Consider the following 26,793-nt stretch of genomic DNA (forward strand, 5'->3'; position numbering starts at 1 on the left):
GGTAGCAAAGTATACTAGTGCTAATATGGTAGCTCAAGACTCATAACTCGGAGACAAACCAAACAAAGTTTGATATTTTGCACCCAGTTTAATGCATGTTTAGGTGCCTGCGGCATCACGACCTCAATAACACATAAACAACAGCATATGTGGAAATGTTTTTTCGTGCGCTTTTCAAAAGTAAACATCTTTTGTGACCGTGTGCTCGTGCAATACATTCATAGTAAAGTTGGTTAAAAAAAGTTCATATCATTTAAAAAAAAATGTATGGGGAAGTTTCATCCAGAAAGAACTGAGATGTTAGCGCCCTCATTTAAACCATGCAAACTTTTATGACCCTGCCTTTTAAAAGGATCAGAATCGAGAATCGTTAGAAACGTGGTATTGAAACCGGGAGTCGGCATCGATATCTTTCAAATTCAAACGATGCCCAACCCTCGTCTCATGTAAGAAATTGCTGACACAAGTTGCATTCACTTTCTGGAGTCATCTTCAACCTTTTCAAAAGACTTCCCACTTTGGATGATTTTTTTTAGTAGCCATTAAAAGTCAGTCGATGTTGACGGTCTTCCTAGCATTCAAAGCTAGAGCTCACCTCAGCTCCTTTGGATTCTTCCACTGAAGCGGGTGATTTATATTAATGAGTGGTAAGGTCTTCTGTTATACACACAAGTCATTTTTAATTCGGTATTTACACAAATTCAGGTGTTTTTGAATCAAAGTAGTCCATTTATAACAAAAAGAAAGACATTCTTTGTAAAAATGTGTGCTCAGCAGCAGCATGTAATCAGAAAGGTACAATCTTGATCACGTGACATTTTTATATGATTTGACAGCAAGCTTGATCGTCGGATCAGACTCCATCGAATCGTTCATGACACCCCTAGTAAAAATATATTGTCAGTTCTCGCCATTTCAAGGTGAAAGCTAACAAAAAGCGCATCATTTTGATTAGTTTCCTCCTTTTATCGCTGTTTTTTCGCAATTTTCGCAAAGTACAATACCTTATTTATAATTTGAATATTTTCATAGTTAGAGCATAGCAAATCTAGTAGAGGAGCATAATGGGTGGCCGCAACAATAGCCGTGTTATTATTATGATTATTATGTTATTATTATTATCGTGCCTGTTATGAGATCATTTAAACCTGCAATAAAAGCCTGTTGTTCTGGCGATAAAGTCTGGTACTTCTCTCACCGAACAATTACTGACACCTAGTGACCAATGTAAAATATTACATTCACAACTTGAATTATCTTCAATATTTATTGGATTTGTATTTTGGTTCATTTAGCCATTTTTATACTTGAAACTGCTTATACTTGAAAAATACGTACACATTTGCTTGAATATGCATGTTTTTGACTAATACACAATTTCAACCACAAACCAACATGATTTCTTAATTTACACTCCAGATTCACATTTTACGATCAGTTGAAAAAGTGCAAGAATTTGCATTTTGCAGTTGGATGTTAAGGAGGCTCTAAGTAGAGCTTCAAAATGCAAAAAGAAGAAAAGGAAATAAAGAAAAAAATTGATTAAGCAAACTTAGCAGCAATTGCACGCTACACGCGGCCTCGCTTATGCAGCTCAACAATCCGAATGCGTTCAAAGAGGGAAAGCTGTTTTGCCTTTGCCATCAAGAGACCACGACAGTGTGAATACCTGATAAAAAATGACACTGAATCCACACTTTTGCCAAGATTTTGGCTTTTAAAGGCCCTGGTCTTAAACTTCATCATCTGATGAACAGCCTATTTCACTTTAATGGTTGTTTGCAACAAATTACTCACTCAGAAGTATTTTTTTTGGTCTCGATCCCATTTGTTCTTTTTGCATTTTGAAGCTCTACTTAGAACCTCCTTAAGATCCATCCATTTTCTATGCCGCTTATCGTAATTTGGGTCGCGGGGGTATGCTGCAGCCTATCCCACAGCTGACTTCGGGCGAGACTGGTCGCCAGCCAATGGCAGGGCACATATAGACAATCATTCACGCTCACATTCATACCTTAGTGTTGCCAATTAACCTAACATGCATGTTTTTGGATTTGAGAGGAAACCCGAGTACCCGGAGAAACTCCATACTGAGATGCCCAACGGAGATTTGAACCCATCTCCTGACTGTGTGGCCAACATGCTAACCACTCAACCACCGTGCGGCCCTCCTTAACATCCAACAGTACAAAATGTAAATTCTTGCTAATTTTCAACTGGTCTCAAAATTTGGATCGGGAGTGTATTTTTGAAAAAATGCGATAGAGTGAAGCCACAAACTTCCAACTGCGATGTGGCGAGGGACAAGTATATGCAATAACATTGTGATTGTGATCGGTGACCTGATGGATGCGGTGCAATTCACTGTCTGATTTGCATCTGTGCCATCTGATAAGCAGCCTGCTTATCAAAGTCACTGAGCCTTCTTTCGCAGGCTTTAGCTCCACGTCAATAAAAGAAAAGACCTTAAGTTATCATAAAGACCGACACCTGACGTCAGTCTGAGTAAGGCCGTGTAATCGTGGTTTTATCTGGCTTAATCTCATTATTCTAATTTATTGGAAGAGATGGCAATTTGCCAACAAACTTGGGCAACATGGGCGCCATTATGGCTTGCAGGACAATGGCCACATGACAGATGAATGGGGCTGACGTACGTATGTGTGGCCCAGTTGGCTGCAGCCCCGGGTATCAGGCCCAGACATTGGTTACTCAGCAGACAGGACACTGTCCACGTCAGATGCACTTTGGTCAAGTGGAAACCTGGTTCCGTGAGGGCGGGGGGCATGATGCAAAAATAGACCGCTGTCGTTGGTCTTGTTCTTAGTTTTATCATCAACAATTACCTCACTGAATTTGTGTGACAGTGGACATTGTTCCCCATCAAAATTGTCATCATACTTTTGGTAATTGCGAATTGCAATTGCGAATTAGGCTGGGTTTACACTGCAAGATTTGGTCCTCTTCACGGTTCCTATAAGCAATAATAATTATTCCTAGTACATTAGATTAGTAGATAGGATTTGTTGTTGGGCACTGTACAACTCATCAAAAAAAGTGAACCTGCCATGTACTCTACTGTATGTCACTGACTATAAAACGTAATGAATTGTAATGTTGCATTCATTTTGCTGCAAAATGATTCCGTTTGAACCTGATACAGAGTCCATACTGATTTGTAAGATCTTGCTGAAGAGCTATGCAGCTGCGCGGATGTACACTGGTGAACACATGAAGAGTCTCGCTCGACATTGAGTTGACAGGCTGGGGTAAGCACCGTTGACTCTGTTTCTGCAGACCCTGGTTCGAACGCGGGGCTGACTGGACCGGGCAGGTTACATATGGTCCACTTAGTACTGATTAATCCCATTCGGTTTCTGATGTCTTGAACAAAATGGAATGAGAACATTTTACCATTTGGAATAATGTAAGACAGCGACCGTTTGAATAAATGGACCCAATGTTTCTGAAACCCAGTGAGCGTAAGCTATTCACTCATACTCGCCCTAACCTCTAAGGCTTTCAGAAGAAGCTATTCTAGTAGTTTTTGGGTAGAAGTATTGAGGACCATGCACAGAGACAAAACCACAAGACTAATTGCTGCTCTTTGCCAAAAAAGGATTGATGATGAGGGAGGAGAGCCAGGTTGGGGGAAAGAAATAGTAATTGTTTTTTGTCAGAGGCAGCGGCGGCGAGCTATCAGCGTAATAAAGTTAATTAGCAGAAGAAACGAGAAGTGAGAGAGACGGAGCGAGAGAAGGATGGTGACGGTGAATAAGTGAGATTGGATGGAAGATAACGATGTGGATCTGACTCTAGATGGGGGAAACATGTTGAACATTAGTCGTTCAGGTGCAGATCGGATAGTCTAAAACCTAATATGGGTCTCCAACCTCTTTTCTTCTGAGAGCTACTTTTATAAAATATTATAATATTAAAAATGATAACAGTAATATTAGAAATAATATACTCATTCAGCCAGGTAATTGTATTCTCCCTTTCTCCACTCACAAACTGTGGTGTCATAGTCTTTATGCCATTTTGTGGTCAACGGCATTAAATAGAAGCATAAGGTCTAAATTGAACAGTTCTAAATATACAAATAATTGAAGCAAATATCCTTTTGACTACTGAGCTACTCAAAATCAGCTGGCAAGCGTCCGGTTGGAGACCTCTGCTCTACTGTATTTTTCATTTAGATTTCAAAAATGTATGTTCATCTGAGGGCGTGTTGGCCACACAGTCAGGAGAGCGGGAAGATCTGGGTTCGAATCTCCGTGTGGAGTTTGTACGGGTACTCCGGTTTCCTCCCACATTCCAAAAACATGCATGTCAGGTTCATTAGCGACTCTAAATTATCCATAAGTATGAATGTGAGTGAATGGTTGTTTGTCTATATGTGCCCTGCGATTGGCTGGCGACCAGTACAGGGTGTACCCCGCCTCTCGCCCAAAGTCAGCTGGGATAGGCTCCAGCATACCCGTGACCCTAGTGCATAGAAAATGGATGGATGTTAATCTGAGGGACGAACCATACAATTGAACTTTTGCCTTCAAATTTGCAGTGCTGTCGGTTTGATGGTGGGCATGTTGGGATAGTTAACTGAACCGCACCAAAGTTCATTTCCATTTGGATCCACCTCTTTAGACAGAGAACGACTTCCATCACTTTGGTGACTTTAGCATGATTTTCATTTCATGTTTAATTCACAATGGCGTATAAAAAAAATACCACAGTTACAAGAAAAGTTGCAACGTGATGAGAACAAAGTAGTCAAAATTCTCACATAATCCTCCTTCTCGTCATTTTCTGACTAAATTCTCATACATTGTTTTTTTTTCTCGCATTATTACAAATTGTTATCATATTCTAACATTAAGCATCATCATCATTCATCATATGTCTTTAACTTTCATTTTAATTACATTATTTTCATAACTTTATTATCATCATTACAACAACTTTATTATCATGTTTTTACTTTGTTTGGGTATTATTACTATTTATTCACAGGTGAACATGTGCATTCAAAAGTTTGGAGCTCAAAGTTTACCTGCAAAGTGCATTTTAGGGTCATCCTGAAATTTCACCTGAAAGTCGAATATCCCTAACTGTGAGTACAGGTGGTCCTTGGGTTACGTACGAGTTCCGTTCCTAGACTGTCATGTAAGTCACCTTTTGGTGTAAATTATACCTAAATGAACATCTAAGTCACTCACACTACACACAGAACACACGAAGAGCATGAAATACAGTAATAAAACAATAAATAAAATAACTACATGTATAAACAGACAGTACGAACAATGAAAGCCTGAGCGCTAACATTCGTTCTATCTAAGTAATAAGTGCTTAGTTATCACTGTCGCTTTCAGGGGATCAGCGACGGGGCAGTGTACTGTAGTATGAAAGAATTTTGTCATTTCCGACTGTCTGTGAACATGACAGGAGACAGTTGAAACGCTGATGTTATTTTGGCATGGTCATGCTGCTTTATTTTTGCAATATCCCTGATCGATCATTTGTTGTTTATTAATAAGCCTATATGTTTTTCGCATTTGAAACCCCCTCCCTACATAAATTGTAATACCACCCTGTCCTGTTACAGTCCGTACATGATGTAATCTTGATACAATTGGCTTGGCACTATGAGTAACACTAGAAAGAATGTGATGTGGTTAGAGCAGTCCTACGATTGACTTATTTTGTCTGGCAGCTTCTGCATAGAGTCAGAAGCGCATTTAGTCATTTGGGGGCCCAAGGCAAACTTAGTCATTGGGACCTTCCACATCCTTCTTTTTCATTTTCTTTTATTTATTTTTTACATTTTTACAAAGTGTGAGTGTGTAATTTCAGCCACTTTTTTTCCTGCTTTTGGAATGTGTTACAGGTAGCCTATCTGTCAGCTTAAGTTGCTAGTTACATAGCCATGTTTATTATACCCTCCCGAAAACTATTTGAAATATTAATGCCCTTAAAATCTTCCTGGGGGATTATTATTACATAAGTGAATCATCTCATCGCTTTTACTGTAATTGATAAGAACTTTAACCGACATTTGACATCGTCTACTGCTTTAATACTCACATCGTTGTGGTGAAAAGCGTCACCTTCAGCTTCATCGACTACATTCTCCTTCTCCTCGGCTGACACTGACAGTAGCGGTGCTGCTGTATTCGTGTCTACGTTTGTTGTGATTTTGAACTGTAACATGGAATAGTCCATTGCATGAGAAGGGAGGGGCAGCGGTAGAAATGCTTTTGAAAGATTATGCATTTTGATGTAGTTTTCAGCACGTGAATTAAGACTAAAACAGTAGTATGTACTTTAAATTGAAGAAATCTCAGTGCCCCAAGCAATTGCCTGTGTTTACCTAATGGTAGGTCCGCCCCTGCATCTCGTTTCAAAGTGTGAGGGGAAAACGGTTGTTGTTTCCTTTGTGAATGCATTTTAAACCTAAAGCCCCTCAAATGTACTCCAAATTTCTGCTTCCAAATTGTATAGATTGTTTTCCCATCATTCGGTATGGGAAATATTTAATTTTATACTAATCTAGTTTTTGTATTCATTCATTTAGACAAATCAGGATGTTTGAAATATATGGGATATCTGCTTGTCTGTCAAAACCTCTCCCGTGGTGTAATTTCAGTCCTAAATTCAAGTGTGTTGAAGAAATAATGGCCCACAACATGTCAAGGCTTAAACAGCTAGACCAATCAGTCCTTCCAGCAAGGAACTATGTGGATTTCAGTGTCCCTCAAAATAGCGACAACACAAAATCGACATGCCATCACCAGAGTGTCGCTCTGACAGGACGGGTAATGGAAGCAGTGACATTACAACTCTTCCCTGATGCAGTGTGTGTGTGTGTGTGTGTGTGTGTGTGTGTGTGTGTGTGTGTGCCAGTACGTGTGTGACAGAGACAAGGAGAGAAAGAGAGCATATACAAGTAAGTGAAGGAAAACACAGTTCTTGGAGTACAGCCATGCTTTCTCTGTCATGTCTCATTTCCAAGGCGCTGTAACTCTGTAATTGTACATGGCATATTGATGATGTACGTGTGAGATCGAGTTGCTGGGCATGAATTGTTTTCTGTCCTGATATTTCAAGCACAATCTTGAACACAAAGGAGGTAACTGAGATGGTTTAGGTTAATTTTAGGATTTTTTTTTTTTAATTCAATGCTTTATTCCTGAAATTTACTTTCTTTTTTTACCAGTTCTGCCTTCCCTATCCTAAAGGATTGTAACAGTTTGACTACTGACTCCTCTAATATGGACCCTGAAAAAAAAATGTACATCTCAAAACATTACACTCTTTTGTAGGGATTACTGATGTGGAATGGTATAGCTATAAAATGACAAATTTCCTACATTTGCTAACTGTACTGTTGATTTAAATATGAATTAATATTGTATATTTAGTAATTTGATATGTGTATTTATTATTATCATTTTATATTTTAATGTGTTGGACATTTTTGCATCATCATCATCATTTTTTTGCTGCTTCAACATTACATATGATCAACACAGACACAGTCAAACAAATGATTAATTTACTGTGTTTCCTGTGCAAGATCAGGGGGAGCCCGAGCCAGCAGCATCCACTGACATAGGCCAAAACATGGTTACTTACTGGACCGGTCACACGTCAATCAACAGCTGACACGCAGTAAGTTTGAAATGACTGATTTTTTAGCTATGTTCTTTGCTATTTTTTTACTGTTTGGTTCTCATCAAAATCTAACGTCTATGTAAGAATACCACACAACAAAAACAAGTTAATATATCAAAAACTGTAGGGCAAAAATCTCCACACAATCAAAATAAATGAATCAGTGAAGGCCTCCTCCTTTGCAATGTTAATAAACACGGGGGTGGGCAGTGTAGGAAAACATGAATTTACCGAGTGGGTAAATAATTATGACAAGTAGATTTTACAATAACTGTTTGCATTGATGTTTATTGATTGAATGCTTGTTGAGTGCCTTATAACTGATATAACTGTTTATTGAATTAATCTCATAAAGTAGTGAGTGATTACCGGTAGTCTATAGAAGTAATGCCTTATGAAACAACTAGCTGTATAGATGACTGTTTAAGTGTGTCAAAGGTCAAATAGTGAGAGCTCGCTCATAGCGTACGCCAGCCGGGATCAGCAACCAGATAAGGGAACAGACAAAACTGACCTAAGCCTCGAGAAGCTGAGGAAAACAATGTTTTGTTTATGTCATGTTATCAGGCCAGCGAAGGAGCCGGCTATCGTCTGCTGGCGTCACAAGCTTCGTCAAGGAATCCAAAAGAAAGTTATCTTTGCAGAGAAACAAGTATAAAATGACACATGATACAATCAATCGGGACTCTCTTTCGTTCGGCTGGAAGATGGGAACCGGTGAATGAAACGGGGTCCAGGGCACTGTAAGACTGCAACATATCCTGTCGGACTTATTTTTTAATTCATTTTGTAAATCTAATTTGGTGTGAGAGTCTTTTTTCCTTCTCATAACAACACGCAAGTGGGAGGTGAAATTGGCTTACCGTGATTCATTTTTCAAAGGGGCTCTTTGACATGTACATCACATTGAGAAGTTAGTAAACAATCCAATAAAGTATTGTATGTGACATTTTGTCGCTTAGGAAATATGGCAACTGTTAACGATCAGCACATTTACAAGCACACAGGAGTCTGAGTTAAGCAACTGACATATGGATATCCATCCATCCATTTTCTATGCCGCTTCTCCTCGTTATTATTATTGTATGCAGTAAATTATGACATGAATTCGGTTGAAACCTTTTTAAAACAACATTAGAACAAACGATTTTAAACATAATCCGGTTGTATTTGACTTTTTAAATGTTAGATTAACACAGGTTGACCAGTAGGCTTGCCAACACTCTCAAAAATAAATAAGGAACACCTTGTTGGCTTACCATTTCCACACGGAATGGGAGGAGAACCTTTTTTTCCACTGTGTCACGTCGAACATGCCATGGCTGACTCCATGCAGTGTGAAGGTAATCTCAACTAATGTAATGTCTCATCAGTGTAACATTACTGACACCTAGTGACCAGAATATTACATACACAGTAACTAGTAACTTGTCTTTCAACATTTTTTGACTAACAGCGGCCATTTATTAACTATTTTTTTAAAAACTGTGATTGAGTGGGGGAGTAATGTTCAAACAGCGATGTAGCGGGGGACGGCTGTATTCTAAAAAATAGCCCCCTTGATATTTAGCTTAGTCACAAGTATGAAAAGAGCCACATATTTAATGCAAATGTACTGTAGCTGCTTAGGCGAGTGATCCTTCCATTCCAAAAATAATTGTATTGTTTACCTGTACTATTTATATTTTTTTAGTAGTTGTGTGTCTGCTTGAATGATAGGAGGCCTCTCATGACCTTTGTGATGTCAACATTGGTAAAGTGGACCACCAGCGTGCCTCTCAATTACACGCTCTTATCAGGAATGTTTGTTTTTTAGGAAACCAGTCATAAATAAAAGGCTCCCTTCTTTTCAGATGTGAAATGTATGTATTGTATATATTGCCGGTTTGTATTTGTTTGGTTTTGGTTGCCATGGTTTCTAGGCTGGGTGCGCTTGATTTGGTCGTCAAGCACTGCTTTTGGACTGATGTGCCGTTAGAGACCATAGCCCGGGACATGTGATAGCTTATCAAAGTCTGAGCAGCCCCTCGTCTGCAGCACACACACACACACGCACACACACACACATATACTTTGTGTGTTTAGTGTGAGTGTGTGTTACAAGTCATCAAGGGATCCCCGTTTGGAAGGACTTTTTGACGTCTCGCTTGGCATCATGGGATACGGCTGTCACCTGACAATGCTGCCACGGCAGAGATAACCTTCAGGGTGACAGCCGAGACAAAGACACACACATGCACGTGCACGTATGGAGGCACACATACATGCATGAATACCCAAACACGCACAGCAGACTTCACCTGCTGAGTTAAACACAGTGGAACGATAATTACCACTAATCAATATGTTGATTAATAGTTTCACCGTCAAGAAAAAAATCAGACCTCCAACAAAGATAGGTCAGATTGTCCTCTCCTAAATCTGCACAGAACTGCAACATTGACTGCCTTTGGTGAGTAACGAAAAACAGGGTGATGAGCTCGTTAGTCCTTTGTTCAATGAGTGAGTCTTATAGGTACCATAATTAGCAATTTTTTATTGTGTATACTACCGACATAATAACGCTGTAAAATAAACTCAATCACTTAAAAAAAAAAACAAAAACAATACTTTGAGTAGGTAAAGTACACACTGCGTCACACACGCATGTTTGATAGCAATTTGGCAAAGTTTAGCTACTGACATTAGCTATCTTTGAATGTATAGCTTATTCTAACAACAAGAAAAGTTGTTCGACTTGCCAACTCCCTGCTCTTCGCTTGCTACGCCACAACGAAGTGCGTGCCATGTTTATGCACGACTTGGTCAAAGCTTGAGCGGGACGGGAAGGACATTGAGTGTGGGCTTAACGTGCCATCCGTCCGATGCACTGCTGGAGAACAGCGCACTGCTGAAGACTATCAAGTATAGTATGACAGGACTGGGAGGCGTTTCATGCCCAATTGGATCTATTGGCCCAGGCAGAGGGGTGATTTATACAATAAATGGTCCTCCTATTATTATTAAATTTACCGACTGAGTGTTGAATCAGAGCAACTGGACTCGCTCAATTTTTAACAGTTTGTTTCACTTCTCAACCAGGTCCATGTGCAAATGCTGAGATTCAACTCCCCAGATATAACATGTACTGATCATGTACTCGCATCTGGAGTCCGAAAGCCAGAAGCTTTGCGGATAACTCTAGCTGGCTAGCTAGCTCATGTGATGCAGAGCAACAGCCGGTCAAAGTGTGTAAACAAAGATGCCAGAAAAGTCAAACGGCAATGAGTTTGATAGGTGAGCAATCGACACGTTGGCATCGACTGGCTTAGCCTGTGACGAGCAGTCGTCAGTGGACTCTATTGACATTTTACAGACTAAGTTTTGATCCTCACGGTAATAATAGACAAAATGTGTCCCTTGTCATGTCAATACAGTACGCGTACTTTTATTTCTAAATACAGAACAATTCCGTTTTTCAAGGGGCGGTTGGCAACCCTAATTGTTGGTCACCCCTCTGAGACTGCTTCTGTGCGTGTGTACGCACCACGACATGCACATGAATACCAGACAGTCGTTGACGGCAGTTATTTTATTATTTATTTTTACGCCTGTGAATATTCTCATTCATCCAGGCCATGTATTCTCGCAGCACTGAATCGATCGCTACTGGACCGCCGCTTCATCAGCTTTTATTCAGTCATGCTCAATGAATAGATGGGACAAACGCAAGTCTGACTCGGTAGGACAGCCCTAGTCTGAGCCTTCTAAGACAACCTGAACAGTCAAGTTGTGAACAATTCAATGCTCTAAGAAGAAGTTGCATACGGTCCCTTTGAGAAGCAGACTGAGTAAAGTACAAGACGGTGTTTTGAATATGTAATAAACCTACAATGCAAGGCTAATAATTTAACTGTTTATCTGTTCACTGTTACACATATTTGGTAAAAAAAATATATATTATTGCAGACGCATACCTTTGCTGTTACAGCGTCTCTATGCAAGATTGACATTGAATGAATAATTTAACATAAAATACTTTAAATATTTTGAATGTGGATGCCAGTGCCCTGTCAGGAACCCCTGGCTGCATAGGCTAACATCTCCTTTGTTTGGAATGATGTGCCATGTGCTAATGTCAGTGATTTATGCTGTGTTAAGCTTAATGGTAAATGTAGTTACAATTTTAAATGCGCTATTCTTTGGCTAACACACACACACTGCAAATACTGGCCTGAGGGCTGACAGTTGTCCTTCCGGAGGATTTAGGAAGGCCAAACGATTTCCTGCGGTACTGCACTATCATGTAAATGCTTGCCAACGATCATCTCCTGCATTTAACATGCTGCTTTTGTCTTACATCCACACCCGTTGTGTATGAGAGTCAGTGATGGGTGCATGTAGTTGCATAGGTGTAAGTACATAATTCATTAAGTACGCACTCTTAAGTATTCCTTCCAGCATTTCCTGTCTTACGGAGCTTAGGCGGTGTTAGCAGGGTTAGCTGAGGCTTTAGCACCTGTTGTCAGCGCTACAGCCCACATACAACAGCTTTGGCTTGGAGATGGGGATTACTACGAGTAATGCGTGTTAAGAGCATTATCACGGCCCTTGTTGCGTAATTGATTGTAGAAAGTAGTAGACAACATCAGGAGCGCTAGTTGATTCATATTGTGCAAAATAGCTTCTCAGAAGCGAGTAGGTAGATTATGCCAAAAAGTTTGCATCATGCCGTTTGTTCAAAGTCGGTTTGTTAAAGTGACACCATATGGGCCAGTGAAAGAGGAGAGGAGAGGAAAGGAAAGCGGACTTCATCAGCTTATCCAAAATCCAGGAACTGGATTAGCACGAGTCACTTCAGATTTTTACGACCCTTATCTTACTGGGTGTTGACAGTTGTGGTTTAAATGAATATCTTACAAATACATTGCTCATTAAAGTATTTTTATTTTACCCATCACCCACAATCCTTATGTGAGACACCAACACATATATCCTTCTCTTTTCTGTGCATTCTAAAGATATAAAAACAGATAAAAAAAGACTGTTCATTACTGCATGTATGGGAAACACTCATTCCGCCTATAAAGCCTTCTGATAAAGACTCTAAAAAGCACCAACAACGCTCCATTTACATATAATGTGACGTGCTACAGCGACATTGTTATTATTAATATTAACATTGTTACGCCGATCGAACTACGTTACTGGCGCACTGACATTTAGCCTGAACACACCGGCTAGCGATCCAGTCCCCCAGCAGCACGTCAGCATTGCACTCACGCCTCGGACCACTACCAAAAGGTTACTGGGCCTCATTCACAAACATCTTCCTAAAAGTCTTCTTAAGAACTGTACTTAAGAAGGCGCGGGTTGGAAACTGCGCCACATTCACGACACGTTCTTAAGTAGGGATAATCGTTCGCACCGGTGTTCTTAGGTTGATGAATGCCAACTGCGATGCCCGTGCATGTGAGCCCTAATTTGCACAGGTCACCGCCTATTATTTCCTATATAAGGTAAAAAATGTGCGGTGCGCAACAGGCAGCTGGAGGCGGAGATGGCAACGCGCAAGGGCAAGACTGAGGAGCAGCTGAGCAACAAACAGAAGAAAAACTTCAATTCTACTGAAATAGAGGTGCTTTTACAAGGAGTGACCGAACACAAGACCACCTTATTTTCACGTGTATCCACCGGTCATCAGGCCATCCAAAAAGAGTCGGCATGGAGCACCATTGCAGGAAACATAAATGCCGTTTCCACGGAGAAACGCGCCACCGCAGAGGTTAAAAAGAAGCGTTTTGACTTAAAATAGACTAAAAAAAAATTAGACTGCACCGGAGGGATCTGGAGGAAACGGGAGGTGGGCCATCAATCAGAAACCAAACCATTTCAGAAACTCTAGAAAATATTTACACAATCATGATGGAAAAATAAAGTCAAAATACATAGTTTGTGTGTGACAATGTATTTTTTCTGTGGTTACATTTGATTAGACGCTGCCTAATTAATACAGCAGCCCCGTGCTCTGGCTCAAGACGTGGCTGGGGGCGCATGTCGTTATCTGGGGGTGCTCCGTGTGCAATAGACACACCACGTTTCATTGCGATTTTATTCTGATGATCCTGCACACCTGCAAGAACAGAGAGGGAAGCCTGAAGCCTGAAGCGGGACATCAAATATTCGTGGCTTTCAGCAAATAAATCTAATGGTCCCTTCACATTCTCTCTCTGCGCAGCGCACGTCCAGCCAGCTACTTTTGCGTAAGAGTCCTCCTGAGCGTTCGTGGAATTTGTTCTTAGATCTAAGAACTGTGAGTTAAGAACACGTTTCGTGAATGCCAAAAATCTTCGTAAGAAGGCTTTAAGAACACATTTGTGCGTAAGAACGTTTCATGAATGAGGCCCACTGTTAGTAATCTTAGTCCCATTTATTTATTTTTGTATTAACTGGAAAATGTTTGTTCTTACCTTTTATCTGTATTTTTATGTCATTCACTCACCAGAGCATACAAATGTCTTGAATGCATTTGACTTTCTGCTAGCTAGTGCTGCTGCTGCTGTCCAAAACAACAACAAAAAAAAACGCTGAATTTTTGTCTGTGGAAGAACTGCTGCAGTGACAATCACCAGCTCCCACACGACTGACCCCGCCTACTGCAATTCAGCGATTTTTATTTAAGAACATGATCAAAACAACTGGATTCGTTCAGAAAATACATTTAGAATGCAGTTCAATTGACAAATATTAATATCTGTTTTATGTTATCATTATTCATTTTATTTAAACTTTGCTCTGCCTCACCTACCAACCCTGGCTGCACACACATCGCATACAGTATATACATCGTATATATACATCGTGTATATATATACATCGTATATATATATATATACATCGTATATATACATCGTATATATACATTGTATCAAGTCGTCGAATGCATTTTTTGTACACATTTTCTTTGGTTAATACCCAGGTAAAATATTGCAAGCGCTTTTTTTAAAAAGGAATCCCTACTGTGAAAAGCCTGTTTAGTTATTGTAAATGCAGTCGCTCTGATTTGTTTGAAAAGAAACTGTGGCAGAATTACATTTTATGTATGACGTTACGCATTTCTTTCTGAAACGCATTAGTCATTGGGTGATAATGAATTAAAACGTATACACAGTAAATAATAAGAACAATAGTGAAGGGATCCAGAGTGCGGGCCTTGGTTCTTTGTTGTCTGAAAATGTGGCCCCCTCAACAAGTTAGATGAATATAGCTCTGCCATATGGGGTACATAGAGTGGACCTTGAGGGAAAAAATGAAAAAATCGTAAAAATGTACCCCTACTGCTGACAATGTACTATCACAGTGCATTGTACATGTACATAGTTCAGCTAAAATATTAAGTACATAGAGACGAACCGCTTTGCATTTTCAATTTTTCTTTTTTCCCCAATTTTGTCTTGAAAAACTCTTGATTTTCTATCATTTGAGGGTCCTGATGTCAAATTTTCCCAAAAATGTATGTACGGCATCAACTTTAATAAAGATATAAAAAGCAAATCACACCATGAGTCACTGAATTATTAATTTAAGACATTCCACTCAACACCACGTATACAATATTGTATTGTATGTAATTGTATGTAATAGCTCTCTGCCAAGGCCACCTCAGTTTCTGATTATTTCTCCTCTTGTGGGAAATATTATGATCACTTGTCTTCTGGATATGACTGCTTGGACTGGCAGATTCATATGTGCATGTCGTGCACAGTGGGTGCCAGGTAATGACGGCTATTTCAAGTGTCTCTCCTTGGGATGTTCACATTGACTGGCAGCCTCACACTGTGAGACTGACACGCTACCCTTATCTAGTCTGTTGTGTGCCTCTCCCCCCCCTCAAAATACTGCAAATGCCGTTTTGCACCAGCAAAGCCCATCATTTTTTTGTGCATCCTCTGGCCCCATTTTAGCATTTATAATAATAATATATATGTATACTATAGCACTAAACACAAAAGCATTGTCATATAAAAAAAAAAAACATTCAAAATGTTGATGATAAAATTGATACTGTGATATTTCAAAGCATTATTTCTATTGCTCTACCAACATATATGACCAATTAGAAGAATTAAAGCCAATGCAGAAAAAGTGTCATTTTACAGACATAAACAAAGTTTTCACTTTTACACTTCGATAATTTGCGCACATTTCTAACTGGCAACCTAATTATTATTATACTATATTACCTCTTTGTATGGCTAAAGAGGCGTGAGGGGGAGAAAAACAGCGTCTCTCTGTTTGCCGCTGAACTGCAGCGCATGTATAGAAGACACAAGACTAATCACTTTCATTGTAGCCTAGTTCCATCATAGATCTGCGCCAAGCGGTAATTTTGCTAAGATAGCTAACGACATAGAATGAGTCATTATCTTAGCCTAGCTCGGCCTCCAATTTAAAGATTCACACTATGAATGAGCAATTACTGATTGCTACCTAAGTGTGGGGTGAGGCAGGACAGACTAACGGAGAGAACACGAGATATGGCCTCAAAATGGACATTTGTATTTATGATAGACAAAAAAATAATTTTTGGACCACAAGAAAAAGGTCATTTTCTAGGGCTGTCTTCAACTAAGGATTTTCATTGTGGAATCTGATCAATTAAATTTTCCCCGTAGCTGACTAATTGTCAAACTTTTTTTTTTTTGTTTGTTTTTAGAGCACATGCAGCTAATGGGGATACCTACTTGAGACTTTTTTCCACCTCAAATAAAAAGGCAAAAACACTCAGATAAACAAACATGGTAGGTGTGCAAAAACAGTACCTTTGTTTATTTAGTGACACGTTATGAGCCAATAAGGCCCTGTCCACACGGGAACATCCATTCATTTTCTATGTCGCTTCTCCTCACTGGGGTCGCGGGGGCACGCTGGACCCCATCCCAGCTGACCTCGGGCGACAGGCCGGGCACAATCATAGGGCACATATTGACAAACAACCATTCACACTCACATTCATACCTATGGACAATTTAGAGTCGCCAATTAACCTAACCTGCATGTTTTTGGGAATGTGGGAGGAAACCGGAGTACCCGGAGAAAACCCACGCATGCACGGGGAGAACATGCAAACTCCACACAGAAATGCCCAAGGGAGAATCGAACCCAGGTCTTTCCGATCTCCAGACTGTGACTGTGTGGCCAACATGCTAACCACTAGACCACCGTGCGGCCCCACACAGGAACATTCCTGGGATTTACGTAAATTTACGTCCACGCTGTGCAAGATTAGTAAATAGTTGCATCCAGACGCGAACAGATCACTGAGTGAAAACGATGTAATACGCAACGCACACCTACGTGTGCCGATGTAAACAAAACGGACGGAACCACGTGACACACCAAACTATAGAAGAAGAAAGACCACATGCGCATAAGTCCGTCGACTTCCGGGTTCCAAGGCTCATGTAGACTTACGAAGAAGTGAAGTTATTTGTACGAGCAATTTTGGCGAAAAAGACAACAAAATATCAGGAGAATGTCGACTGGGGTGAGTCATATCTGTCGAAATATTCAGATATTATGTCGGCTTGTCGTCAAAGCTCACTTCTGGTCACGTGATGGCGACAGGCTGGCGATGGATCGGTAACGTCATCGTTTTTGAAAAACAGAGGTTTGGCCGTCTTTACGAAAACGACAAGCCGGCATTTTCAGATTTTCCCACGCTGAAAGCCTCAGCTCAACCTCAGCTCCACTGGATTGTGAAACTGCAGCGGGTGATTTTATTAACGCATACTAAGCATACGTCTTCTGTTTAAAGTTAAACACACACATCATTATCAATTCGTTAAATAGACAAATTAAACTCATTTTGTATCAAATTAGGCTATGTATAATAAAAACAAAGACATTCTGTGTAAAAATGAATGCTCAGCAGCAGCCGTGGGCACCCCCACGTAGGCATGGTACCATCGTCATCACACGACATTTTTGTACGATTCAACTGCGAGACTGATGGTCGAATCAGACTCCTCCGAATCGAATCGTCTACTAGTCAAAATATTCTAAGACCCCATTAGCATTTTCTATAATTTTCCAAAAAATCTCATTCATTGTCATTGATCATAGACCTTAATTTACCAAATCTATTACAACAAGGCTTGGCATTATTGTACAATAGTGGTAGCCAGAACAATAGATGCTAACTAGCCAGTATCATAGTCATTCATACCCAACTACAGGGAGCTACACTTCCCTTTGTTCGGAGGTGCTAATGGCAGGATTACTCTGCCCAGTCTAAGAAACCATAGGAGGAGGGTGTTGGCACACCAATTCCGCCCACTCTTACTGTATTTAAGGCCTAGGCTACCAGCACTTGTTAGTTCGCTGACGAAGCTCTTCGGATGAGGAGTGAAACGTTCGACACTTTCTTCACAGAAGTACAGATGACGTCTCAAGAAGCCTTTCCCTCGATGGACAACTCCTGTACGACTGAGAGCCTACACAGACGTGTACAATAGTGGTGTTAAATCCCGATGAAACGCGGGTGGCTAAAATAACTAACTTTGTTCAACTACTTTGCAGGCAAGGATGTTTTTGACACATTTCCTATGTGGGATATTGTATCATTTGGGACACGCATCAGCAGCTATTATAGTATAGTCCCACCAGTACACCCCAGTCTATGCTGAAGCCTATCCCAGCTGACTTTGGGCGAGAGGCGGGGTACAGTCAATCAGTACAGTCAGGCGCCAGCCAATCGCAGGACACATATAAACAACCATTAACACTCACATTCATACCTATGGACAATTATTGGACAATTTTTTGGAATGTGAGAGGAGACCCGAGTGCAAACTCCACACAGAGATGCCCAAACGGAGATTCAAACTCAGATCTTCCCGATCTCCTGACTGTGTGGCCAACATGCTAAACACTAGGTCACCGTGTGGCCTGTTGTCAGTGGAACCAGTCATCGTAGCCTAGTGGTTAGCATATTGCCCACACAGTCAGGAGATTGGGAAGATCTGGGTGTGAATCTCCGTTGGACATCTCTGTGTGGAGCCTGCATGTGCGTGGGTTTTCTCTGGCTACTCTGTTTTCCTCCCACATTCCAAAAACATTGCATGTCAGGTTGGCGATTCTAAATTGTCCATAGGAGCATGAGTGTGAATGGTTGTTTGTCCATATGTGCCCTGCGACTGGCTGGCAACCCTGCCTCTCGCCCAAAGTCAGCTGGGATAGGCTCCAGCATACCCCTGTGACCCTCGTAGGACAAGTGGCATAGAAAATGAATGAATGAACCACTGTGTCCTGGCTTCCTGTGTGTCGATAGCTATGTGTTCAGGTGGTTGAACTAGTCTGTTGTTGTGTTCTTGCATAATGTGTAAATCACGGCGCATTGTTGAAGGTTTGACTTCTTTATGCAATTTTCTTCAGCTCTATTGAAGGACAGCCATTCTTTTTTTGGTGCAAAACCGTCATTGTAATGTGATGTTGTAATCCATTGGTGTCCACTGAGGGACACACACAACAACATTGAAGGATGCAGGGGGCCACTTTGATACATTTTTGTACAATAAAGATGCTAAAACCAATCCAATGTAGGACGGTATATGCTAAGCTATTTGAACAAAACATCCACATCTTAGCTTTGTGAAGTGAAAATAGTTCTGATATTTAATAGTATATCCTATTATAATTAATTAATTTAATTATGCAAGCCACACTTTGGACACCCCTGTTGTCATTTTATGTTGTGTATGAATAAGAGGAAAAAACGACTCACATTCTCCACCATGACGCTGAAAAAGATAAGTAAGATTACCACCAGCTAAGACACATTTTCAGTTAATTAATAAACCAAAACCCTTAAAATGGCATCACATTTTAGTATTTGTTGTGAGAATAAACAACCACAGACCTGAATGTCCTTGATGCTTGATTGGTGAATTCAGATCCAAACAGAGTGGGTAGAACCTGTTTTGAAAAAGGGCCAAAAGATGAACAAACATGTTGTCACCTCCATCATGAGCCAATGAGATCCGCAAGTACTGTAGGTTTGCTGCCACAATTGTCTCACTTGTTCAAGCAGGTGAGGACAGAAGTGAGTAAAATGACTCCACTACGGTTATTTATCATGCTTTTTAGTAAACAAATGTGATAAAACTGCTTCAATGGCAGTATCCATGTTTATCTCTTTGGTAGCCTCCGTTTTTCACTATTCGAGAATAATTAGAAACTTTTAAGAACCCCTTTAATGCTCCAAAATGGTACTGTTAGATTTCTGCAGCGTGTCCACAAACATAAAAGCAGTCTCTGAGAGGCTTATCAAGTTGCAGTCACGATGTTGTTATGTAGGTTATACATTCAATGATACCTAACATTAGTAGCTAAACTTAATCTAATCGATATCATTAGCTGACAACAAACATAACTAGTGTGCGTGTTACGTCGGGTGTAGTTCTACGTACTCAAAGCAGAAAGAGGGCGGGATATAATGCTTGCAGTATGTTTGAAACGTACTGCCCTCTAGGCAGCTGTTCTCTGTGATAAACAGCAAAAACGCCACAAGCAAAATCTATGCAGTTTGAGTGAGGTCTTATGAAGTATTACTTAATATTTTGGCGTTCTGTGTCATGTCAGCCATGATGGCTGTTCAATCTTCAAGCATGTGAGTTATTTTTAAATTACAGGTGGTTTTCGGGGGGACAGGCTCCAGCATACCCGCGACCCTCATGACGATAAGCGGCATAGAAAATGTATGGATGGAGGTGATTCTGGGGTTACGTACAAGTTCCGGTCGTGGACTGCGATGTAAGTCGAGTTTTACGGTAAGTCAGCTCTTACAGTAGCTAGCTTACCTAAATTATACCTAAATTAACTCCTAAGTCACTCACACTGTTCACAGAACACATGAAGGACATCAGGTACAGTCGTAAAACACTAAATACAACAATGCAGTGAAAGTAATAACCTCAATAATAAAAGCACTAAGCTGTTGTTATTACTGACGCTTTCATCGGAGCAGATCCTTGAACGTGCCCAAAGATAATGTAATGACCTGGCAGTTACTGTATGTGTGGTGTTAAAAAGTGTCGTGATTACTGAATGTCTTTGAACGTGATGTGTTTGTGACATCGCGACAGTCCGGTGTAGAAAGTAGTGTAGTGTATTCTTCCGCTGTAAGTCATTGACGAGTCTCGTGTTTACTGGACGAAAGAAATGTTTCAATAAATTTACGGTAGCGTGTGAAACGACAAAACTCAGAATGCCATACACCGAGGACCACCTATATGTTCTTCTCTGAAATCTTGGCAGAAATCCAAATTATGAACATAAACACGTTAAAATCACATGCGCAACAGGAACCCGTGTATAGTACGTGCATCCGCTAAGCGAAAAATATTTGTAAGATGTGTGTTGTTCAAGGGCATATCAGAAGCGGGAATCACACCGTTACCGATGATGAATATTCTGTGTGTGTATGTGTGTGCTTGTTGCGCTCCATTCAGGCCTTTTCTGTGCCTTCTAAAGAAACTGTCAAGCTACACTGTTTAAGGGCTTAAAGGAGAGACGAGATTCATACTTGGTTTGTTTTGTTTTCCTGTCTGCACAGTCTGAATGGGGGAGTGTGTGGCGAGGCAGAGAAAGACAGATAGAGAGTGGTACGGAGTGAAGACGGAGCAGAGGCAACATGTAATTCACTGTTTTCTCCCATTCTACTGTACGTCGCTTTAGATATGCTAATGCTGCTTTTTGTCAGGCTGCAGAGATATGCCATCAATCAGTTGTCAATTGGTCTATTGGAAGGGGGAAAAAAGAATGTGAATGAGAGAGGAGCTGTCCCCTCCCTTGGTTCTCCTCTTCGTCCTCTTCTATGCCACCTCCCGAACTTGGGGGAATAATGGAAAGCCAGGCAAGTGGATCGTTTCGGATTTGGAGCGCAGGGTAGGGCAGGAAGAGGAAAACTAGAATATATAATATATGAAATAGAATTGAGGAAAAAAGCGTGGTTTGATATCGGAACTAGTATGACTGAAGCAGTCCGCTCCTGCCAGCAGAGAAGGAGCCATTTTATGACAGTAGCTAATGTATATGCTTAGATAAGCAAACAGGCCTATTAGTGCCAGTTCATTTAGCTCGTTAGCTGAAGCCTACGGGCTGATGACATTCATTACATATCATTAGCACACAATTAAGACGTCTCACTGTGACATCACGGCTCCTAATGTTACACAACATTTTAAGTTGTGTTCCATCAAATGCTTCTGTCTGCAGGACATGATTTATGAGTTGTGCATGACGTTGTATTAAGCAGCTGTACTCAGAAAGGTGACTTCCATGATGTACCCCATCCTCGTGACGGGAGTGGCTTATTTTCGTTCTTATTGCTCAGCCTCCCATTGACGCACCTGTCATGTCATTTACATTCCGCATCGCATTCCAGTGTTTCAAGGTAAATATTAAAATGGATTACATTTTCTCCCTTCTTCATGTCACGAGACAGTAACAGTGCCGGAAGTAGATGTCAGGGAAGGCTGCAACTTTCTGTCTTTAAGACGTTTATAAAAAAACGTATAAGTTCTCTAGCTGACTTTTTAAATAGATAAAATATTTTGAAAAAATAATAAAATACAAATTTGACATTTTCAAATTATTCAATAAAGTGATGACGAATTGCACAGCGTTTAATTCTCCACATAATTTGTTTTCAGTTTAAGCGCAAATATTGAGCTTTTGCCTCCTGGTTCGTAGCTAAATTCAGATTTAAATGAATCATTTTAAACAGCTAACATAGTACTGGTGGTATTAGATGTATGACATGTATGTTTCCAATAATCTGAGCTTTCATAAATGATGTATGGATTCATTTCCAGATGACATTTTTTGCAGTTGGGAAATTTCAAATCAATTTATTATTATTGTTATTATTGTAATTATTATTATTGAAGTCCATTATTTTGGATTTAACCAAATAGGTTTTTCAAAAATCTGCGGTCATGAGGTTGTTGCATTACTTGGTGTGAAATCTTTTGATAGAAGACTCTTATGTGTCAGCACAATACGACACTCTGACACACACACACACACACACACACACACACACACACACACACACACAGAGAGGCACACAATCTCATTATTTCCCCCTATCACACTCACCCACCAACTGATCCCAACGCAGACACAAAAAGGCAAGCATCATTGATTTTACCGTCTCCAAGATGTTGAAAGTGTGTTTGTGTATGTACAAAAAGGATTAAGGCCCTCACTCGGCTGAGATAGCATCAGCCATCAGCCCTCCTAGTCCACTTCGTGCTTTCCCGGCTGCCACATTGTCTATTCTGCTCCGCTATGTGAAAAATGTTGAATATCAACAATGGCTTTCAGTGGTGTATTGTTGAGTTTTTGTATGAACTAATCTTGCCTCAGTGAAAGAGACGTAGGGCTTGGGCAAAACGTCTAGAGCCACAGCATTCCTAGCTGGCTCTCCCCTTGAACACTGAGCAGAAAGCCTCAGCTGAGGGAGGCAGGGAAGGAAGGCTAGAGGAGAGGCAGGGAGCGCAGAGCTGGGCCCGCTGTAGGTGCTTCAAGACTGGGATGGGGATGAGAGGGTGGGCTGGACCTCAGGTAAATACAGATGAGGAATGAGAATGAGGGTGGCTAGGCCAAAGTGTGTGAGTGAATAGACGGGGAAATGTGCATGAAGAATTATTGTGAGTCGCTAAGTTCAGGCTGGCAGGTAGACAGGAGTATTAAATCTTTCCTTATAAGAAATCCCGTATTACTTCTCACAAAATTTGTCCAAAAGGACCAATAGAGCGAAGCTTCATATTCTAACCTCCGAGCAGCGGATTCTGAGATAGTTTTCCTGCAATGGATGTAACACTGATGTGGCAGCAGCCAATCAGAGAACAAGACGAGAGGCCTTGTCATAAGAACCTTGATGACATCACTACAAGGTAAGAAGACTGAACTCACTCCACTGTTTGACTAACTGGCTTGAACAGGTTTAATTCTGCCCTTTTACCATTGCAACAAATGACAGTATGCAAAAGAAAAGGTCCAGGTGTAGTTACATATTGTGCTGTTGCGTGCATGTTTCTATCCAGGTCTTCCCGGGTGTGAAGCAAAAAGCATGCTGTGCTGCATGCCCAAAACGTGTGTTTCCATTTTGTCTGTCCTGCAGAGTCTGACAAGGCTCCTGTAGGAGGAGGAAGTGTGATAAAGAGGAGGGAGTTGATGTTCATCTGTCTTTGTGTTGAAAGGCAACCGAGTTGCAGGTTTATACTCAACTGTGCGTTCAGCATAGAGTCGTGAGCAGAGACATCGTGTTCAATTAGCAAGTACCAATATTTTTGTGTAGTTACTGTACCTGTGCTTTGAGCAGTCTGGCTCATTTACATATTTACACACTGGCAAGATGTGGTTATGATAATCATGATGATGGTGATAAAAAAAAGTCTTTGCAATCCACTCAAATTGGCTACCTTTGGGCCCTACATTACATATGCTAAGTGTTTGCATATTTCACGATTTCAGCTAAAAATCAAAGAAGAATGCATTACACGCAGATGTCTTACCCCGCATTTGTGTTTGTTCAAGTTGTTCTACTGTACAAGAACATTTGCGATGTGTGAGTATGTGTGTGTGAGTGTCTGTGTAGCCGTTTGAGGTCAGTGCCACGGAAACCTGGAATTGAGTGATGGTTGGCTTAACCCTTCACCCTCTGCACACGCATACACACACACACACACACGCACACACACACCGACATCATAATCGGTGGCCCCTGGTGATTTGTCCTCTCAGCTTGAAGCCCTGTCATTCCTCGCTGCTCTCCTCACAATTACAGCTCTGAACTGAACAGGAAAATCTGCTTCAATCTAGCAATTAGTCCCAAGGCCACTGGCTGTGTGTGTGTGGTGTGTGTGTGTGTGTGTGTGTCTACATGCTTTTGGTGATGCCACTCTTGTGAGGACCAACTACTGGAGCAGGGATGACACTTGTGGTGTTCCTGTCTGTATATTTGTGTACAATTAAAGTTGTAGTCATGAATTCTAATCCAAATGATCCTGCTTGTTCAGTTCACATTTTGTAAACCATCACCATCTCCTTCCTTTTTAAATTACCGAATATACCAAATATTTGGAACTGTCTCTAAAAAAATAGTCAATTTACAGTTGACTATACAATGTTATATATGAATTTATGTGTGTATTTATTCATATATACAATATTAGATATTATTTATTAAAATCTTTTATATATTTTGTGAAATCTACTCATGACTTTTACACATCAACTGTGACATCAAAATTCATCTGATGGTCATTGAAAGACGAGAGCAGCTAATCGCTCATCATCTCCCCCGCCTCATTTCTCAGTAAAGCGTTTTTAAGATTTATGCCTTTACCAAGCAAATTGTAATTAAAATATATAAACCATATGTTTTAAACTTTGAATTTATTGTGGGAATGTTAGTCACTTGGTTTCATATCCTGCTTCGCATAGAAATGCTGAAAATTCATGGCTTTGGCAGTCCTGACCCCGGCGTCCCCCCTGCAATAGCTTGGGAACCCCACTTTGGAGGCCTCTCCTTTGGTCAATCGAAGAATATTCCATTTATTTGCTTTCAAAATATTTGCTGTCAGGCCTTATGTTGTTATGTAACTTCAATGTAACTAATGAAACACAATCTCAGCTTAGATTGACTTTAATTAGTCCCCTGACAAGTCCCTACAAGTGCAGCAATCCAAATGCATGTGTAAGGGTGATGAAGGCAGTCAGCAGTCAGGGGGCGATGTGGTGCGAGGAGGAGTGGAGGTTTTAGTGGCCCCGGGGACGGCAGGCCTGACTGGGCAGCAACAGAGACTCTTAGTGCTGCCTGGCTTCCTCCTAAAGACTTGCCCATCTTCACCCCCTCCGTTCATCTCCTCCTGTGTCTCCTTTCAGTTCTTCAGCCTCATTCCGTCCTTCACTTGCCTCTCCTCTCTTTTTGTCCCTTCCCTCCTTCACCCTCCAGTTGCTCCCGCTCGCTATCTTTTCTCGTTCCATTCCTCCATTCTACACACTTTCTTAGTTTTTCCCCTCTGGGCCATTACAGACACTCATTGGTGGACTGAGAGGCGGGGATTCGTTGATGTGGTGGTGGGATGGGGAGAATGAGAGGGGGACAAAAGCCCTGTGACGGTTGAGAGCGGCTGGCTTTGAAAAGAAGCCGGACAGCGTCTTAATGCAGCAAGTGGATGGACAGACTCAGGTAGACAGACAGACAGGACGCAACCCTTTATCCCCATCCTTTAGCTGTTGGCAAAAAAATCACATCATCCATCTTGTGCTTTTCCCTCCACGCCTGATGTTTTATGAAATGCATTAAGATGGAGAAATGGTGGGAAGAGGAAAAGAGGGTAATAGCTGAGGGCCACACATTTAAGAGGCTGATGGAGAAAACTTTTCTGAGAAGAGGCAAACGGGATGGGGTATGAGCATGTGTAGTAACAATAGCGTCAATTTACATTAGTGGCTCTATGTTCCAGCTACACAGTTATTGTTAGGACTAATGTTCCAGGCATAAACATCGGTAAAGGAGGTGGCTGTAATAACTTTTTGCATTAAAAGTGCTGGAAGTTTATTCAGACACTTTTTGTCGATGTACTTGAGGTGTCACGATACACTCAGCTCAGGAGACCAGAAGATGCACGATATTGGTTTCACAAGACGAAATGATATTTTCACTTCACTTTTAAGAAATATTGGTCTGGACAAACAGACCTTTTGATTTAACTGAGTCACAAAACAATGCAGGTACATTTTGAAATGTTTTATATAACGTGTTTCCTTTAACGGCACAATATTTTTGATGCGCAGTTAACGTCCTGTTTGACCCTCGGCCAACGCCGTAGTTTGAGGATGTAGCGGTCCCTGGAGCTACAAGCAAATATTGAGCAGAAATGGAGAAAGAAAGGGATATTTTGATTGGTAAATTTAGCTTCAAAGCCCTGACTACATTGCCAGAGAGAAGCGGGAACGTACTGAAGCACTGCAGGTATTTTATATTGCTATTTATACAGTGGTACCTAGGCATTCGAATGTCCCAACAAACGAGTGTTTTTTTTTAGAACCGAGCCGTGTCTG

The 26,793-nt window shown here is 40.8% G+C and overlaps 1 long non-coding RNA gene across 4 annotated transcripts in view; it reads left to right on the forward strand.

The window, feature by feature from the left end:
* The window catches only part of LOC129188398 (uncharacterized), a 222,253-nt gene that overhangs the window by 87,605 nt on the left and 107,855 nt on the right, over positions 1–26,793 (forward strand). For 2 of the 4 annotated variants that reach the window (XR_008572614.1, XR_008572617.1), the window contains exon 1: positions 23,191–23,618. The exons of 1 other annotated variant lie outside the window; for it this stretch is intronic. This is a non-coding gene — a long non-coding RNA (uncharacterized LOC129188398). Of the gene's footprint in view, positions 1–7,579; positions 7,675–23,190; positions 23,619–26,793 lie in introns of those variants that run through there. One more of the 4 variants, XR_008572615.1, reaches the window with a different exon arrangement.

This window comes from Dunckerocampus dactyliophorus, chromosome 10, assembly GCF_027744805.1.
Source record: "Dunckerocampus dactyliophorus isolate RoL2022-P2 chromosome 10, RoL_Ddac_1.1, whole genome shotgun sequence".
Taxonomy (NCBI): domain Eukaryota; kingdom Metazoa; phylum Chordata; class Actinopteri; order Syngnathiformes; family Syngnathidae; genus Dunckerocampus; species Dunckerocampus dactyliophorus.